General features: G+C 41.3%; 1 protein-coding gene across 12 annotated transcripts in view; it reads right to left on the bottom strand.

Moving 5' to 3' along the window:
• Positions 1–20014, bottom strand: part of ncor2 (nuclear receptor corepressor 2) — a 202442-nt gene extending 182428 nt beyond the window's left edge. For 5 of the 12 annotated variants that reach the window (XM_029717277.1, XM_029717284.1, XM_029717287.1 and 2 more), the window contains exon 1: positions 19737–20014. The gene's annotated coding sequence lies outside the window, so the exon portion shown is untranslated. The remainder of the gene's footprint in view (positions 1–19736) is intronic. The other 7 variants (XM_029717278.1, XM_029717285.1, XM_029717279.1 and 4 more) reach the window with 3 other exon arrangements.
• Between the last annotated feature and the right edge of the window lie 401 nt (positions 20015–20415).

The raw sequence follows: 20415 nt of genomic DNA, 5'->3' as shown, positions 1-20415 counted from the left end.
AGGCAGCAGCAGGCTCGTAAGCATTCATTCAAACTTTACTGCCTTTGCCAGCAGCTCTTAGCAATGCTTGAAGCGCATTGCTGTTTATGACTTCAAACCTATCAACTCCTGAGATTAGGCTGGCAATACTAAAGTGCCTATTAGAACATTCAATAGTCGAAGGTATATGAAATACAAATGGTATAGAGAGAAATAGTCGACGCATCATAATTCCTATAATAACTACAACCTAAAACTTCTTAACTGGGAATATTGAAGAACTGGGAATATTGAACAACCAGCTTTCATATGATCTGAGCAAGGAACTTAAATGTTAGCTTTTTACATTGCACTTTTAAATTTCTTCTGCATTAGCATCGAACTGCCCCCGCGATATGCAACTTTTTAGGGAAGTTAGAAACCAATACACACAGGCAGTTAGAAACGCCAAGGCTAGCTTTTTCAAACAGAAATTTGCTTCGTGCAACTCCAACTCTAAAAAGTTCTGGGACATTGTAAAGTCCATGGAGAATAAGAACACCTCCTCCCAACTGCCCACTGCACTGAGGATAGGAAACTCTGTCACCACCGATAAGCCCACCATAATTGAGAATTTCAATAAGCATTTTTCTACGGCTGGCCATGCTTTCCACCTAACTACCCCTACTGCATTCAACAGCACTGCACCCCCCACAGCTACTCGCCCAAGCCTCCCCCATTTCTCCTTCTCCCAAATCCATTCAGCTGATGTTCTGAAAGAGCTGCAAAATCTGGACCCCTACAAATCAGCTGGGCTTGACAATCTGGACCCTTTCTTTCTAAAATTATCTGCCGAAATTATTGCAACCCCTATTACTAGCCTGTTCAACCTCTCTTTCGTGTCGTCTGAGATTCCCATAGATTGGAAAGCAGCTGCTGTCATCCCCCTCTTCAAAGGAGGTGACACTCTTGACCCAAATTGCTACAGACCTATATCCATCCTACCCTGCCTTTCTAAGGTCTTCGAAAGCCAAGTCAACAAACAGATTACCGACTATTTCGAATCCCATCGCACCCTCTCCGCTATGCAATCTGGTTTCAGAGCTGGTCATGGGTGCACCTCAGCCACGCTCAAGGTCCTAAACGACATCGTAACCGCCATCGATAAGAAACAATACTGTGCTGCCGTATTCATTGACCTGGCCAAAGCTTTTGACTCTGTTAATCACCACATCCTCATCGGCAGACTTAGTAGCCTTGGTTTCTCAAACGATTGCGTCACCTGGTTCACCAACTACTTCTCTGACAGAGTTCAGTGTGTCAAATCGGAGGGCCTACTGTCTGGACCTCTGGCAGTCTCTATGGGGGTACCACAGGGTTCAATTCTTGGGCCAATTCTTTTCTCTGTATACATAAATGATGTCGCTCTTGCTGCTGGTGAATCTCTGATCCACCTCTACGCAGACGACACCATTCTGTATACTTCTGGCCCTTCTTTGGACACTGTGTTAACAACCCTCCAGACGAGCTTCAATGCCATTCAACTCTCCTTCCGTGGTCTCCAACTGCTCCTAAACACAAGTAAAACTAAATGCATGCTCTTCAACCGATCGCTGCCTGCACCTGCCCGCCCATCCAGCATAACTTCTCTGGACGGTTCTAACTTAGAATTTGTGGACAACTACAAATACCTAGGTGTCTGGTTAGACTGTAAACTCTCCTTCCAGACTCACATCAATCATCTCCAATCCAAAGTGAAATCTAGAATTGGCTTCCTATTTCGCAACAAAGCATCCTTCACTCATGCTGCCAAACATACCCTCGTAAAACTGACCATCCTACCAATCCTCGACTTCGGCGATGTCATTTACAAAATAGCCCCCAATACCCTACTCAACAAGCTGGATGCAGTCTATCACAGTGCCATCCGTTTTGTCACCAAAGCCCCATATACAACCCACCACTGCGACCTGTATGCTCTCGTTGGCTGGCCTTCACTTCATAATCGTCGCCAAACACATTGGCTCCAGGTCATCTACAAGACCCTGCTAGGTAAAGTCCCCCCTTATCTCCGCTCACTGGTCACCATAGCAGCACCCACCTGTAGCACGCTCTCCAGCAGGTATATCTCTCTGGTCACCCCTAAAGCCAACTCCTCCTTTGGTCGTCTCTCCTTCCAGTTCTCAGCTGCCAATGACTGGAACGAACTACAAAAATCTCTAAAACTGGAAACACTTATCTCCCTCACTAGCTTTAAGCTCCAGCTGTCAGAGCAGCTCACAGATCTCTGCACCTGTACATAGCCCATCTTTAATTTAGCCCAAACTACTACCTCTTCCCCTACTGTATTTATTTATTTTATTTATTTTGCTCCTTTGCACCATATTATTTATATTTTAACTTTTAACTTTCTTCAAACTACAAATCTACCATTCCAGTGTTTTTTCTTGCCATACTTTATTTACTTTGCCACCATGGCATTTTTTTGCCTTTACCTCCCTTACCTCACATCATTTGCTCACATTGTATATAGTCTTATTTTTTTTCTACTGCATCATTGATTGTATGTTGTTTTACTCCATGTGTAACTCGGTGTTTTTGTATGTTGTCGAACTGCTTTGCTTTATCTTGGCCAGGTCGCAATTGTAAATGAGAACTTGTTCTCAACTTGCCTACCTGGTTAAATAAAGGTGAAATAAAATAAAATTTAAAAAAATTATTTAAACCAAATTGAGCATGTTTCATTAATTATTTGAGACTAAATAGATTTTATTAATGTATTATATTAAGTTAAAATAAAAGGGTTCATTGTTATTTCAGTATTGTTGTAATTGTCATTATTACAAATATAAAAAAAATACATATAAAATTAAAAATATATTTTTTATTTTAAAATCTGCCGATTAATCGGTATCGGCTTTTTTTGTCCCTCCAATAAATCGGAATCGCCATTGAAAAATCCTAATTGGTCGACCTGTAGTAAATTGACACAGCGTTATTATCCCAATCTGAAGTAGATTCCTTCGGTGTGTGGTGTGCTTTGTTTTAGCGATAACAGGACAGGCTCTATTCTCACACGTCCTAACATGAACCCAAAGCCTTTCCATCGGGCAATCTCAGTCAACTGTAATGTAGGTATTTTCTCAACATCAGGCCAGGACCAAAGCAGCTGTCTCCAACTCAATGCTACTTTCATTATGAGATTAATTAAAAGGCTTCTCTCTGAGACAGCTGCAGTGGATAATGCTGCACCGTTGGACCGTTTGAGTCAATAATAACATTCGCCTTACACTGAATGTACCAGGTGCAGTCCACTAAGAATCCAGTGAGCAAGAAATGCCAGACAGCTGTTGTTACTCATTCAGTGAGCAAAAAGGGTTGAAAGAGGGACTAGGCCTGGGAGGCAGATTCACGATGACTGCTCCATATTTCCCTTTGTGTTCTGCACGTCAACTTAAGTGTTTACAAAAGGTGTGCCAGGACATACCAGCCTCATGCAACTTCTATGAAATCATGTTTACATTGAAATGCAGCCAATTTGGCTTGATATTAGGGGGAAGTAGCTAAGATCCAGGCTTTAGTCTAAAATTAGTAGGCCTATTCCTAGGGCTGGGAATTGCCAGGGACATCAAGATACCTAGGTGCCGATACGATATGTACTGCAATTCTCACGATTCTATATGTATTGCGATTTGATACTGTGATTTTAGTGCGATGCGATGTTCCAAACATATTGCTCACCATATGTCTGCTGAAAAGGGATGAGAGAGCTATGAGAAAATTAGTTTTGATCAGTCATGGAAATAAAAGTGCTAAAAACAAAGTGTTGGAGCAGGTACAGCCAACTACTGCAAAAATATCGTAATACTGTCAAGACAATTCGATATATCCTCAAAAATAATATCCTGATATGTAACTATTGAGATTTTTTTCCCCCAGCACTACCTATTTCCCATTAAAATGACAGTTTGTGAATAGATCTGAAGCGCAAGCTCAGTAATCTTCAGTACCACTGGACTGCTAATTAGACCGTCTCTAATTCTCAGCAGTGCTTCCAGTGTGGATCAGAGTGAGCAACAATAGGCAGACCATGCTGCAAGGCTCTGAACAAGCTTTCACACTTTCATACATCTTACATAAACCCAGTAACCCATCAGTCCCTAAGAACCACAACAGTCACACACAAACAGACAGGTTGTGGTCATTTAGTCTAACAGGCCTTTCTCTCATGCGAGGTGGGGGGGTTCAAATTGTGGGAGATTTTCTGGGTATTACTGTTTCACTTTTTCGCTACTGCAGTAACACCATGGGTGCATCAAAAGTAATTCTCTGCTAGAAAATAAACGTCAGTCTTTCTTCTAAATCTAGAGCTGGTTGTATGGCCATTTTTCTATCGTCTTTTTTCAGCCACTGCAACCAAACAGGTGCAGTGCCTTCAGAAAGTACTTACACCCCTTCGCATTTTCAACATTTTTTGTGATACAGCTTGAATTTAAAATGGATTAAATTGAGATTTCTGGTCACTGGCCTACAAACAATAACCCATAATGTCAAAGTGTAATTATACTTCCGTTCAAAAGTTTGGGGTCACTTAGAGATGTCCTTGTTTTTGAAAGAAAAGCACATTTTTTTGTCCATTAAAATAACATCAAATTGATCAGAAATACAGTGTAGACATTGTTAATGTTGTAAATTACTATTTTAGCTGGAAACGGATGATTTTTAATGGAATATCTACATAGGTGTACAGAGGCCCATTATCAGCAACCATCACTCCTGTGTTCCAATGGCACGTTGTGTTAGCTAATCCAAGTTTATCATTTTAAAAGGCTAATTGATCATTAGAAAACCCAATTATGTTAGCACAGCTGAAAACTGTTGTTCTGAATAAAGAAGCAATAACACTGGCCTTCTTTAGGTAAAAAGGTTTTTTAAAAAAAGGTAAAAATCTGTCATTCTGCCCCTGAACAAGGCCGTTAACCCACTGTTCCTAGGCCGTCATTGTAAATAAGTATTTATTCTTAACGGACTTGCCTAGTTAAATAATAGTAAAAATAAAAATATATCAGCATTTGTGGTTTCAATTATAGGCTCACAATAGCCAGAAACAAAGAACTTTCTTCTGAAACTCAGTCTATTCCTGTTCTGAGAAATGATGGCTATTCCATGCAAGAAATTGTCAAGAAACTGAAGATCTCGTACAACGCTGTATAATACTCCCTTCACAGAACAGCGCAAACTAGCCCTAACCAGAATAGAAAGAGGAGTGGGAGGCCCCGGTGAACAACTGAGCAAGAGGACAAGTACATTAGTGTCTAGTTTGAGAAACAGACACCTCACAAGTCCTCAACTGGCAGCTTCATTAAATAGCACCTGCAAAACACCAGTCTCAAGGTCAACAGTGAAGAGGTGACTCCGGGATGCTGGCCTTCTAGGCAGAGTTGCAAAGAATAAGGCATCTCTCAGACTGGCCAATAAAAAGAAAAGATTCAGATGGGCAAAAGAACAGAGACACTGGACAGAGGAACTCTGACAAGAAGGCCAGCATCCCGATGTCGCCTTCACTGTTGACGTTGAGACTGGTGTTTAGCAGAGATTCTTCGGTTGTGCAAACCGCTCGGCAACATGACGCCATACACGGTCTGCCATCTCCGCGGTACAGTTGAATCCGGGATTCACCCGTGAAGAGCACACTTCTCCAGCATGCCAGTGGCCATCGAAGGTGAGCATTTGTCCACTGAAGTTGGTTACGATGCCCATATGCAGTCAGGTCAAGCCCCCGGTGAGGATGACGAGCACGCAGATGAGCTTCACCGAGACGGTTTCTGACAGTCCTCAACTACTGGCAGCTTCATTAAATAGTACCCGCAAAACACGAGTCTCAACGTCAAAAGTGAAGAGGCGACTCCAGAATCTGTGAAAGGAGTAATTCACAGCGTTGTACGAGTTCTTCAGATTCTTGGCAAGTTCTCGCATGGAATAGCCTTAATTTCTCAGAAAACAACGTGCCATAGGAACACAGGACTGATGGTTGCTGATAATGTGCCTCTGTACGCCTACAGTTGAAGTCGGAAGTTTACATACACTTAGGTTGGAGTCATTAAAACTTGTTTTTCAAACACTGCACAAATTTCTTGTTAACAAAGTATAGTTTTGGCAAGTCGGTTAGGACATCTACTTTGTGCATTACACATAATTTTTCCAACAATTGTTTATATACAGATTATTTCACTTATATTTCACTGTATTCCAATTCCAGTGGGTCAGAAGTTCACATACACTAAGTTGACTGTGCCTTTAAACAGCTTGGAAAATTCCAGAAAATGATGTCATGGCTTTAGAAGCTTCTGATAGGCTAATTGACATCATTTGAGTCAATTGGAGGTGTACCTGTGGATGTATTTCAAGACCTACCTTCAAACTCAATGCCTCTGCTTGACATCATAGGAAAATCAAAAGAAATCAGCCAAGACCTCAGAAAAACATTTGTGGACCTCCACAAGTCTGGTTCATCCTTGGGAGCAATTTCCAAACGCCTGAAGGTACCACGTTCATCTGTACAAACAATAGTATGCAAGTATAAACACCATGGGACCACGCAGCCGTCATACCGCTCAGGAAGGAGACACGTTCTGTCTCCTAGAGATGAACGTACTTTGGTGCGAAAAGTGGAAATCAATCCCAGAACAACAGTAAAAGGACCTTGTGAAGATGCTGGAGGAAACCGGTGCAAAAGTATCTATATCCACAGTAAAACAAGTCCTATATCGACATAACCTGAAAGGCCGCTCAGCAAGGAAGAAGTCACTGCTCCAAAACCAGCATAAAAAAGCCAGATTACGGTTTGCAACTGCACATGGGGACAAAGATCGTACTTTTTGGAGGAATGTCCTCTGGTCTGATGAAACAAAAATAGAACTGTTTGGCCATAATGACCATCGTTATGTTTGGAGGAAAAAGGGAGAGGCTTGCAAGCCGAAGAACACCATCCCAACCATGAAGCACGGGGGTGGCAGCATCATGTTGTGGGGGTGCTTTGCTGCAGGAGGGACTGGTGCACTTCACAAAATAGATGGCATCATGAGGATGGAAAATTATGTGCATATATTGAAGCAACATCTCAAGACATCAGTCAGGAAGTTAAAGCTTGAACGCAAATGGGTCTTCCAAATGGACAATGACCCCAAGCATACTTCCAAAGTTGTGGTAAAATGGCTTAAGGACAACAAAGTCAATGTATTGGAGTGGCCATCACAAAACCATGACCTCAAATCCTATAGAAAATGTGTGGGCAGAACTGAAAAGGCTTGTGCGAGCAAGGAGGCCAACAAACCTGACTCAGTTACACCAGCTCTGTCAGGAGGAATGGGCCAAAATTCACCCAACTTATTGTGTGAAGCTTGTGGAAGGCTACCTAAAATGTTTGACCCAAGTTAAACAATTTAAAGGCAATGCTACCAAATACTAATTGAGTGTATGTAAACTTATGACCCACTGGGAATGTGATGAAAGAAATTAAAGCTGAAATAAATCCTTCTCTCTACTATTCACTGCACCTGTACATAGCCCATCTATAATTTAGCCCAAACTACTACCCCTTCCCCTACTGTATTTATTTATTTTATTTATTTTGCTCCTTTGCACCATATTATTTATATTTTAACTTTGAACTTTCTTCAAACTACAAATCTACCATTCCAGTGTTTTTCTTGCTATACTTTATTTACTTTGCCACCATGGCATCTTTTTGCCTTTACCTCCCTTATCTCACATCATTTGCTCACATTGTATATAGTCTTATTTTTTTCTACTGCATCATTGATTGTATGTTGTTTTACTCCATGTGTAACTCTGTGTTGTTGTATGTTGTCGAACTGCTTTGCTTTATCTTGGCCAGGTCGCAATTGTAAATGAGAACTTGTTCTCAACTTGCCTACCTGGTTAAATAAAGGTGAAATAAAATAAATAAATAAAAATTATTCTGGCATTTCACATTCTTACAATATAGTGGTGATCCTAACTGACCTAAAACGGATTAAATGTCAGGAATTTTGAAAAACTGAATTTAAATGTATTATTTGCTTAAGGTGTATGTAAACTTCCGACTTCAACTGTATGTAGATATTCCATTAAATTTTTTATTTTTTATGTTTCCAGCTGCAATAGTAATTTACAACATTAACAATGTCTACACTGTATTTCTGATCAATTTGATGTTATTTAAAAAATGGACAAGTGACCCCAAATGTTTTTAAAAATACACTACCGTTCAAAAGTTAAATTAATAAAAAATGTAAAGCTGAAATGTCGAGTCAATAAGTATTCAACCCCCTTGTTACGGCAGGCCTAAATAAATTCCATAGTAAAAATGTGTTTAACAAGTCACATCATAAATTGCATGGGCTTACTCTGTCTGTAATAATAGTGTTTAATAATAGTCTATTGCATCAATCGAAGTAACATAATAAAAAAATCCATCAAAATCAGTCAATTTAAGCTAGAGATATCAGGTTTATTTGCATGGGCGGCTTCTCAATCCATGCATGAGCTACAGTGATCTTTGTAAAAATCTGTAATCTCACAAAAACATCTGTAGCGTCCAAACAGTTTGGCCTACAAACTATTATGACCATTCTATAGAAAGGGGAGACCCTCACGAACACAATGGTGTTCTTCTACGTTTTGGTCTACGACCCCCACAAGTTTCACGGGACTCGTCTGACGGTAACCTATACAAACGAATGGAAGTATCGAGGTAGTTTTGGGCCAACAAAAATAAGGGGTTAAATGTATACAAAAAACAAATACAGTATGTCCTGAGCTTTCTTATACACTACATACCCAAAAGTATGTGGACACCCATTCAAATTAGTGGATTCAGCCACACCCGTTGCTAAGGTGTATAAAATCAAGCACACATCTATGCAATCTCCATAGACAAACATTGGCAGTAGAATGGCCTTACTGAAGAGATCCGTCATAGGGTGTCAGCTTTCAAACAAGTCAGTTCGTCAAATTTCAGACCTGCTAGAGCTGCCCTGGTCAACTGTAAGTGCTGTGTGGAAGTGAAAACATCTAGGAGCAACACCGGCTCAGCCGCTTAGTGGTAGGCCAAACAAGCTCACAGAACGGTGAGTGCTGAAGTGCATAAAAATCATCTGTCCTCGGTTGCAACACTCACTACCAAGTTTCAAAGTGTCTCTGCAAACAAACCCACTTAATAATTCAGCTCAGTCAAATAAAAATGGAATGGATTTGGTTTATGGAATTGTAAGGGGAAAAAATGGGAATCACCTGACATAAAGCCTACACACCAGAGCCGGCCCCCTGGGCTGTGTTCCTCATTCAGAGTAACAGCAGAGCGGAACGTCCCAGCCCACGCCAGAGGCAGTCAGTCCCCTCCCAGGCAGCACACAGCTACAACGGATAGTGGTTTGGAAAACGACGTGTATAGTCTGCATTGCTGTGACATGTACAAATTATTGTACACCCCCCTTCTCTACTGCTTTTCCTCTAAAAGATGTCTGCTGCTATTTGAGGAATATGCCCATTTCAAAAGCAGGCCACAACAGCTCGTCATAAGGTACTGTACATTCCAGTGGTGTTCTGGTTTGGCGCTTGTGGTGACACTTATGGAAATGGACACGCCGGTATTCAACATAGGCCTATGCAAACTGAGGAATTGTGAATTGACATCTAAAAGTCCGATTTTTTTTCCTATGGCAATAAATAATGTGATTTTTGATGAGGAGTTGCAGTTTGTTCCCAAAAGGTATCACACATTTATCTGAAGATTTCCTACCCTTCCAAAGTGGACAACGGAATTGTATGCTAACTATCCCCTTATCTAGTTTCAGAACGGCCTTCTGTTGCATAATGCTAGCAATACTGGAAGTAGTAATAAAACTGTTTGCCACTGTCTCCCTCGGGCCCGACACTGAGCACAGGATAATCTCTGCCCCCATTACCCTGTTAGACAAGAGAGGAGATATCTCCTCACACGTAGGGCTGTGGATGGTCATGGAATGTTGTATGACAGTAATTGGAAAGCCAAATGACCGTGGTCTCAGTAATAACAGTAGAAAAAAATATATAAAAAAAATGCATCCTACATTACCATGGAAATTATTGCATTGCAATACCAGGCTGCCATTGCAAGTGTACCCATGAGTTTATCAGTTAAATTGCCAGGGTTAGATGTTCCAAGTAGGGCTGGCCGATATGGCCAAAGTAGCATATCACAATATTTTTCACATTTGTGACGGTATGATGGTATTTAATGTTTTTGAAAAATGAAAGTTCTACATTTCCTTTATGAGTTGTGCATGACCTTAGGATGGCATTCTCCATTCTGATTGATTACACAGTATGAAACAAACTTCAACCAAAAGTTGATCCCGGCTTTAGATCGTTTCCAGACTGCCACGTAGGGCTGCACGATATTGGCTAAATTAAATGTTCTCTTACTTCATGTAGCTAACATATTCACGCTTTGCCTATTCCTCTCTGATTTAGAAGATACTGTTTCACAAACAACATGCTGATTTAGGCCTACACCAGCACTGGTATCAGTATTAGCTAGCTATGTTTGCTCTTACTCAATACATTTATTAGCTAGCCAGCTAACTACACTGGGCAAATGTATAAACACAACATGTAAAGTGTTGGTCCCATGTTTCATGAGCTGAGATAAAATATCCTAGAAATTCTCCACATGCACAAACACCTTATTTCTGTCATTTTGTGCACACATTTGTTTACATCCCTGTTAGAGCATTTCTCCTTTGCCAAGATAATCCATCCACCTGACAGATGTGGCATATCAAGAAGCTGATTAAAAAGCATGATCATTACACAGGTGCACCTTGTGCTGGGGACAATAAAAGGCCAGTATATAATGTGCAGTTGTGTCACACAACACAAAGCCGCAATTGGCATGCTGACTGCAGGAATGTCCACCAGAGCTGTTGCCAGAAAATGTCATCTTCATTTCTCTAATAAAAGCCGCCTCCAACGTAGTTTTAGAGAATTTGGCAGTATGTCCAACCGGCCACACAACCACAGATGATGTGTAACCACGCCAGCCTGGAACCTCCACATCCAGCTTATTCACCTGCGGAATGGTCTTAGACCAGCCACATGATGAAACTGTGGGTTTGCACAACTGGAGAAATTCCGCACAAACTGTCAGAAACCGGCTCAGGGAAACCAATCTGCGTGCTCATCGTCCTCACCAGAGTCTTGACCAGACTGCAGCTCGGTGTCGTAACCGACTTCACTGGGCAAATGCTTACCTCCGATGGCCACTGGCACACTGGAGATGTGTGCTCTTCAGAGATGAAACCCAGTTCTAACTGTACCGGGCAGATGACAGACAGTATGTTTGGCGTTGTGTGGGCAGACAGTTTGCTGATGTCAACATGAACAGAGTGCCCAATGGTGGGGATGGGGTTATGGTATGGGCAGGCATAAGATACGGACAAGGAACACAGTTGCATTTTATCAATGGCAATTTGAATGCACAGAGATACCATGATTTGATCCGGAAGCCTATTGTCGTGCTATTCATCCGCCACCATCACCTCACGTTTCAGCATGATAATGCACATCCCCATGTCGCAAGGATCTGTACACAATTCCTGGAAGCTGAAAAGATCCCAGTTCTTCCATGGCCTGCATACTCACCAGACATGTCACCCATTGAGCATGTTTAGTATTGTTCTCGATCGACAGCGTGTTCCAGTTCCCGCCAATATCCAGGGGGACAACATTCCACGGACCACAATCAACAGCCTGATCAACTCTATGCGAAAAAGATGTGTTGCGCTGCATGAGGCAAATGGTGGTCACACCAGATACTGATTGGTTTTCTGATTGACTATAGACCTAATTAAACTGAGGTTTCCTTTCTCCTCATTTTTCTTAGACAACAAGGAAAGGGATGTTTTCTCATCTCCTCATTCATGTTGCTGCCTCCGCCACATTGTTCTCAACACCAATACGCTGGTTAACTTCGCTATTATGCACATAGCAACATGGTCTAGGTCAAGGCGCCAATTCAACAGCGCACTGATGAGTTTCAGAACCAGGGACAGCGACCGCTATCCAACACGGGAGAAAGTGCATTTGTTATAAATTAATATTATTTTTATTAGTGTTGCACCATTGTTCTTAAGTAATATAACCATATACAATTTCGGTAGCATGTCTTAGAATGACGGACTGTGCCATCCCCACGGCCTCCACAATGGATCAGTGCACTCAGATAGGCCAGAATCATACAGGTGTCTGTGTTGTACACCATGATATTTTTGTATTTTATTTTGTTACTGCTCAGCTAAAGAAATCTCAGGTTGACCAACAGCCTATCGACCAAACAATTGACCAGTCGACTAAATGGGATCAGCCCTAATAAGGCCTCATTCCTACAGAACTGTTTTTATTAGGTTAACGTAACATTTTAAACTCATGTTTAAAATAAAAGTCTGTGTGGTAGATCTCAGCTTGCTTTTTGTCTACGAAAGTGATCTTGACACAGAAAAGGTTGGTGACCACTGGGCTAGAGCTAGCAATGAGTAGGTGGTGCAGGGACGGTGCTCTAGCACTAAGGGGACACCAGCTGTGCTAATAAACATGATCCTCTCTCGATCAGCAGATGTCGTGAGACACATTTCAGTACCAAAAGGAACAAAAATTCTAGTACAAAACAGTTTTACATATAATAGTATCAAAAGTACCTACAGCGCATTTGGAAAGTATTCAGACCACTTAACTTTTTCCACATTTTGTTGTTGCAACCTTGTTCTAAAATTGATTCAATTTTGGGATAGGGGGCAGTATTTTCACGGCCGGATAAAAAACGTATCCGATTTAATCTGGTTATTACTCCTGCCCAGAAACTAGAATATGCATATAATTAGTAGATTTGGATAGAAAACACCCTAAAGTTTCTAAAACTGTTTGAATGGTGTCTGAGTATAACAGAACTCATATGGCAGGCCAAAACCTGAGAAGATTCTATATGGGAAGTGCCCTGTCTGACAATTTGTTGTCCTTCTGCTGCGCCTTCTTCACCATGCTGTCTGTGTGGGTGGACCATTTCAGTTTGTCCGTGATATGTACGCCGAGGAACTTAAAACCCTCCACCCTCTCCACTACTGTCCCGTTAATGTAGATAGGGGGCTGCTCCCTCTGCTGTTTCCTGAAGTCCACGATCATCTCTTTTGTTTTGTTGACATTGAGTGTGAGGTTATTTTCCTGACACCACTCTCCGAGGGCCCTCACCTCCTCCCTGTAAGCCGTCTCGTCGTTGTTGGTAATCAAGCCTACCACTGTAGTGTCGTCTGCAAACTTGGTGATTGAGTTGGATGCGTGCATGGCCACACAGTCGTGGGTGAACAGGGAGTACAGAAGAGGGCTGAGAACGCACCCTTGTGGGGACCCAGTGTTGAGGATCAGCGGGCTGGAGATGTTACCTACCCTCACCACCTGGGGGCGGCCCGTCAGGAAGTACTGACGCTTAGCTTGTTTGATTGCCTTGCGGAGGGAATAGCTACACTGTTTATATTCGGTCATGTTTCCAGTCACTTTGCCCTGATTAAAAGCAGTGCTGTCTGCTTGGGGGGATATACACGGCTGTGATTATAATCGAAGAGAACTCTCTTGGTAGATAATGCGGTCGGCATTTGATTGTGAGGAATTCTAAGTCAAGTGAACAAAATGACTTGAGTTCCTGTATGTTGTTATGGTCACACCACGTCTCGTTAATCATAAGGCATAGACCCCCGCCCTTCTTCTTACCAGAGAGATGCTTGTTTCTGTCGGCGCGATGCGTGAAGAAACCAGGTGGCTGTACCCACTCCGATAGCATGTCTCGAGTGAGCCATGTTTCCGTGAAACAAAGAACGTTACAGTCTCGGATGTCTCTCTGGAATTCTACGCTTGCTCGGATTTCGTCTACCTTCTTTGTAAAGAGACTGGACATTAGCGAGTAGTATGCTCGGGAGTGGTGCGCGATGTGCCCGTCTACAGAGCCTGACCAGAAGACCACTCCGTCTGCCCCTTCTTCTGCGGCACCGTTGTTTTGGGTCGCCGGCTGGGATCCAATCCATTGTCCTGGGTGGTGGACCAAACAGAGGATCCGCTTCGGGAAAGTCGTATTTCTGGTCATAATGTTGGTGAGTTGACGTTGCTCTTATATCCAATAGTTCCTCCCGACTGTATGTAGTAAAACCTAAGATTACCTGGGGTAACAATGTAAGAAATAACACATAAAAAAGCTAAATACTGCATAGTTTCCTAGGAACGCGAAGCGAGGCGGCCATCTTTGTCGGCACCCTCCAGGAACAGGGTTGGAGTGAAAACCTACAAGAGGGTAGCTCTCCAGGAACAGGGTTGGCAAGCCCTGCTCTAGGCACTCTTGCAGTAATCAGAATGTGATATTCGATTGTAAGACGATTCCACAACAATATTATTTATCTAGACTATTTATTTTACTCAAAATGCACATCAGAGTGGCTTGACCTTGTTCAATAACCACTACCAGCATTTCATATTATTCAAATATACTCTGAATGGCATTTGGAGCTAATTTCCCTCAGGCCTTTTATTGTAATTAAACACTTGGCCTGGGCTCTGGCATTTAATACCACAACAGAAAGCATGCACTTGACCTTATTAACTATGGTCTGAGCCTCAAAGGGCCAATAAAGAAATAAACATCTTAGCCCAATTTCATGCTCCCTCAAATTATGCTGACAGTGCAATTTCACTCTGTTTATATTAACCAATCAAGATGTGGTCAGATATGTAGAGCTAACTATAAAATAGGCTCATATGTAGGCCTCTGATAGAGCCCTTATAAATGAATGTCAGTAACCCTTTTAACGCTAAAATATGAGTTTGCTCTGCATTATGATTTCAGAATACATTGTGTAATAATTGCTATTCCATAAATTATCCTACAGAGAGATTTACAGAGTCAGTTATTTTCTGACCATGATAGCTAGTAGTAGTATGCCATAGTAGAGATTTGCAGGTTGACTGAGGTGAGTAATGTTTATGGTTAAGAAACTGCCCTAGCTCTATCGTGACATGAGATATGCCTTTGTTCATTTCTTCATGAATTTCTCTGTCCAGCACAACTTTCACTTCTGTCCCAACTTTCAGACATGTCATAGAAAAGTAGGCAAGCAAGTAATTTGCAGGCAAACCAGAACATGTTCTATAGTTAGCTAACCTTTCATCTGTGCTTATACATTTTGTATAATATGCCAACAAAGCTGTTTGTTTCTTATAAAAGCACTCCAAATCAGCAAAATTGTGTAAATGTTCCTAAACGGCCAGAATATTGAATAAAATTATACTTAAAATGTACTCTGCCAAGATGTCTGTGCGGTTTGTCCTTCTGCTGCTTGAAATTTGAGACAAAATATCCACAGGAAAGTATTGTTTAGCTGACTTTTTAGAGAGCGGGTAGGGATATTTAAGCAATAAGGCACAAGGAGGTGTGGTATATGGCCAATATACCACGGCAAAGAGCTGTTCTTAGACATACACCACAAACCTCAGAGGTGCCTTATTGCTATTATAAACTGGTTACCAACGTAATTAGAGCAGAAAAATAAATGTTTTGTCATACCCGTGATATACCACGGCTGTCAGCCAATCAGCACTCAGTGCTCGAACCACCCAGTTTATAATGTTTGTTTTGCACCTAGGTAAAGTAAATGTTATATTGGATATTCGATTCTCTCGTCAATAGCTATGACAATGAAAAGTGTTGTCTAAACATCACGGTGGTTACTCCATGGATATCAGTCTGAAAGAAGTCACTGTTAACCTGTTTAGGATAGGGGGCAGTATTTTCACGGCCGGATAAAAAACGTATCCGATTTAATCTGGTTATTACTCCTGCCCAGAAACTAGAATATATGACACGGGTGCGCGCGTGCATGTGAAGACACCATTTTCTTCTTTCAGTCTTTGAACGAAAACAACGTCTCCCAGTCGGAATATTATCACTATTTTACGAGAAAAATCGCATAAAAATTGATTTTAAACAGCGTTTGACATGCTGTGAAGTACGGTAATGGAATATTTTGACATTTTTTGTCACAATACGCGCCGGCGCGTCACCCTTCGGATAGTGTCTTGAACGCAAGAACAAAACGCCGCTATTTGGATATAACTATGGATTATTTGCAACCAAAACAACATTGGGTGTAAAGTAGAAGTTTTGGGAGTGCATTCTGACGAAGAACAGCAAAGGTAACCAAATTTTTCTTATAGTAAATCTGAGTTTGGTGAGGGCAAAACTTGGTGGGTGTCAAAATAGCTAGCCTGTGATGGCCGGGCTATCTACTCAGAATATTGCAAAATGTGCTTTCACCGAAAAGCTATTTTAAAATCGGACACCGCGATTGCATAAAGGAGTTCTGTATCTATAATTCTTAAAATAATTGTTGTGTTTTTTGTGAACGTTTATCGTGAGTAATTTAGTAAATTCACCGGAATTTTCAGTGGGTATGCTAGTTCTGAACGTCACATGCTAATGTAAAAAGCTGGTTTTTGATATAAATATGAACTTGATTGAACAAAACATGCATGTATTGTATAACATAATGTCCTAGGAGTGTCATCTGATGAAGATCAAAGGTTAGTGCTGCATTTAGCTGTGGTTTTGGTTTTTGTGACATTATATGCTAGCTTGAAAAATGCGTGTCTGATTATTTCTGGCTGGGTACTCTCCTGACATAATCTAATGTTTTGCTTTCGCTGTAAAGCCTTTTTGAAATCGGACAATGTGGTTAGATTAACGAGAATCTTATCTTTAAAATGGTGTAAAATAGTTGATTGTTTGAGAAAATTGAATTGTGGTATTTTAGTTGGTTTTGTATTTCGCGCCGCGCCGTGCGATGCCATTGGCTGTTGGCTGCCTTGTTCAGGGGGGATTCGTTTTTGCAACCTTCTGGTTACTAGTCCAACGCTCTAACCACCTGCCTTACATTGCACTCCACGAGGAGGCTGCATGGCAGGCTGACTACCTGTTACGCGAGGGCAGCAAGAAGCCAAGGTAAGTTTAATGCTAGCTAGCAACTTGTCTTATAAAAACTATCAATCTTAACATAATCACTAGTTAACTACACATGGTTGATGATATTACTAGTTTATCTAACGTGTCCTGCGTTGCATATAATCGATGCGGTGCCTGTTAATTTATCATCGAATCACAGCCTACTTCGACAAACGGGGTGATGATTTAACAAGCGCATTTGCGAAAAAAGCACTGTCGTTGCACCAATGTACCTAACCATAAACATCAATGCCTTTCTTTAAAATCAATACACAAGTATACATTTTTAAACCTGCATATTTAGTTAATATTGCCTGCTAACATGAAATTGTGTCACTGCTCTTGCGTTCATTGCCTGGCTCGTTGCGAACTAATTTGCCAGAATTTTACGTAATTATGACATACCATTGAAGGTTGTGCAATGTAACAGGAATATTTAGACTTAGGGATGCCACCCGTTAGATAAAAATACAGAACGGTTCCGTATTTCACTGAAAAAATAAACATTTTGTTTTCGAGATGATAGTTTCCGGATTCGACCATATTAATCACCTAAGGCTCGTATTTCTGTGTGTTTATTATATTATAATTAAGTCTATGATTTGATAGAGCAGTCTGACTGAGCGGTGGTAGGCACCAGCAGGCTCGTAAGCATTCATTCAAACAGCACTTTCGTGCGTTTTGCCAGCAGCTCTTCGCAATGCATTGCGCTGTTTATGACTTCAAGCCTGTCAACTCCCAAGATTAGCCATTTCACATCGGTTACACCAGCCTAGCTAGTTAGCCGGGTGCGCGCTAATAGCGTTTCAAACATCACTCGCTCTGAGACTTGGAGTAGTTGTTCCCCTTGCTCTGCATGGGTAACGCTGCTTCGAGGGTGGCTGTTGTCGATGTGTTCCTGGTTCGAGCCCAGGTAGGAGCGAGGAGATGGACGGAAGCTATACTGTTACACTGGCAATACTAAAGTGCCTATAAGAACATCCAATAGTCAAAGGTATATGAAATACAAATCGTATAGAGAGAAATAGTCCTATAATTCCTATAATAACTACAACCTAGAACTTCCTACCTGGGAATATTGAAGACTCATGTTAAAAGGAGCCACCAGCTTTCATATGTTCCCATGTTCTGAGCAAGGCACTTAAACGTTAGCTTTCTTACATGGCACATACTGCACTTTTACTTTCTTCTCCAACACTTTGTTTTTGCATTGTTTAAACCAAGTTGAACATGTTTCATTATTTATTTGAGGCTAAATTGATTTTATTGATGTATTATATTAAGTTAAAATAAGTGTTCATTCAGTATTGTTGTAATTGTCATTATTATAAAGAAAGAAAAAAATTTAAATCTGCGAATAATCGGTATCGGCGTTTTTGGTCCTCCAATAATCGGTATCGGCGTTGAAAAATCATAATCGGTCGACCTCTACACTGGACACTCCGGCCGGGGAGTAGGGTAGAGCGTTCTGACCTCACAACGGCAGTCAAGCACCCATGCTAACTGGCTAGCTACTTTCAGACACAAATGAGAGAACACCACACTCTGACCATTTTACTCACCCTAGCAGAGCGTTGGTGACTGTAACTGTGCTGCTTGCCACAATTGTATTACATTTTTTTGCAACGTTTACTGACACCAGTCATATTCAACAGGTGTTACGGATTTGTAAAAGCATCAGTTATTCTGTGCTCTGGCACACTCAGACGAGAGAGCTCTGAAATCAGAGTAGATAGCCATAGTGAATTTAGGAACATACCCTTTCACTCTCGGATTCGTAGAGGCTATGAAACATTTACATTCGGAATCAGGGGAGGATGGAGAACACCACACCTCTTTTTCTTTTTATAAAATGTGTTATATATTGAAATTCAAATATCCAACATTAAACTAATTTAACATCGGTGCTGAAACAAACCATATACATACCCCAGCTCTCTAAGTCAGGTAAACAATACTTTCCCTTGGATATTTTGTCTCAAATGTCGTGCATAAGGACACACCGCACAGACAACCGGTAGAGTACGTTTACATGTCATTCTATTCAACATTCTGGATTGTAAGGAACATTTACACGATTCTCAGGCTGTAACGTTAGTTATACCAATTAATTGTACATTACAGCCTGACTAATCAGACTAAGAGGATCCCCCACGTCAACAACAACCAACGTGTATCAAGAGCGCAGTGTTGACATGCTTATGACACAAATCAATGAATGTCTGGCATACTAGGCGTTGCTAGCTAGCTAACTGATTAAGTGTGGCCATTGCCCACTATATAGTTAGCCAAATGGATAAAATATATTACGAAGACACGTGCGTTTTAGGAGATGCCTGGTTGGTGACTAACACTTACCAGTTAGCTTGCTAACTAACTAGTCTAGGTAGCTAACGTTAATGGTTTGCTGTCTTATGACAAGGTGTAGTAAGTCATCAAGTTAGATCAACCAAGTTATCGCGAAAAGGCTCGCTATACAATCCAGTAAATCGAATTATTTATGCCAATTAACTAGCCAGCTAACATTATTTGTATGATAACGTCAGCTAGCTAGTTAGCTAGCACTGTTTAGCGCTGTGTTAGCTAACTGACTCGAATCTATCCTAACAAATGATACTGGACGGTAGCTAGCTGTAGCGTGTCAACCTTAGCACCAGTACGGGTGATAGCTAGCTAACAAATACCGTGATGAGTGTTATCTTACCGTTTTATTCCAGTCTTTGTATGTTGTTTCTAATGTTGTACTAGTTTCCGTTTTGGTAGGGCGTTGTTTTTCCAGAAATAATCCACACGAAATAAGAGTTTTCGTTCTCATTTACTCCACTCCTTTCTAACATTACTTGCGGCAAATGTCGCGTCTACTCTCCCGGAGAATGGTGCCGAAACGCCTCTCTTGATTCAGCTCTTTCGATAGGTCGCATGTTCTCGCGCTCTCTTGCTCTTTCCTCTCCCTCAAGCCCACTCATTCAATCAGCCAAGTAAGCGTTTTCCATATTTAGTGTTTCTCGAGTGTACCTCTACATCTGTGCTGTTTGATGCCCAGACCGGGAACAAGCTGTGAATACTGTGACTAACATTGAAAAATAGTATTTGGGAGATCACAGCATCCCATGCTGTTAAGCAGATGATGTAGTGAAGGCCAGTGCCCTGTTAATGATCGGAAACCGTTCTCCTCTGGATCATCTGGACCTGCTATGCCCCTGAATCACCACATAGTCTCCTTCTAAACATCTAACAGAAAATACACACATAAATTACAATTGAGGAACTTTAGATTTTAGAGAATCTCTCAGCAAGAGAGTGAGTTTGACCCTTAAAAACCAAATCCCAGAAAATATTATTCACCTCTTAATCCTAGATTTGGCATAGCCTACTTTAATAAA

Source organism: Salmo trutta, chromosome 27 (genome assembly GCF_901001165.1).
Source record: "Salmo trutta chromosome 27, fSalTru1.1, whole genome shotgun sequence".
NCBI classification, from domain to species: domain Eukaryota; kingdom Metazoa; phylum Chordata; class Actinopteri; order Salmoniformes; family Salmonidae; genus Salmo; species Salmo trutta.
The sequence above is the reverse complement of the archived record's forward strand: the minus strand, read 5'-3'. Positions and strand labels throughout refer to the sequence as shown.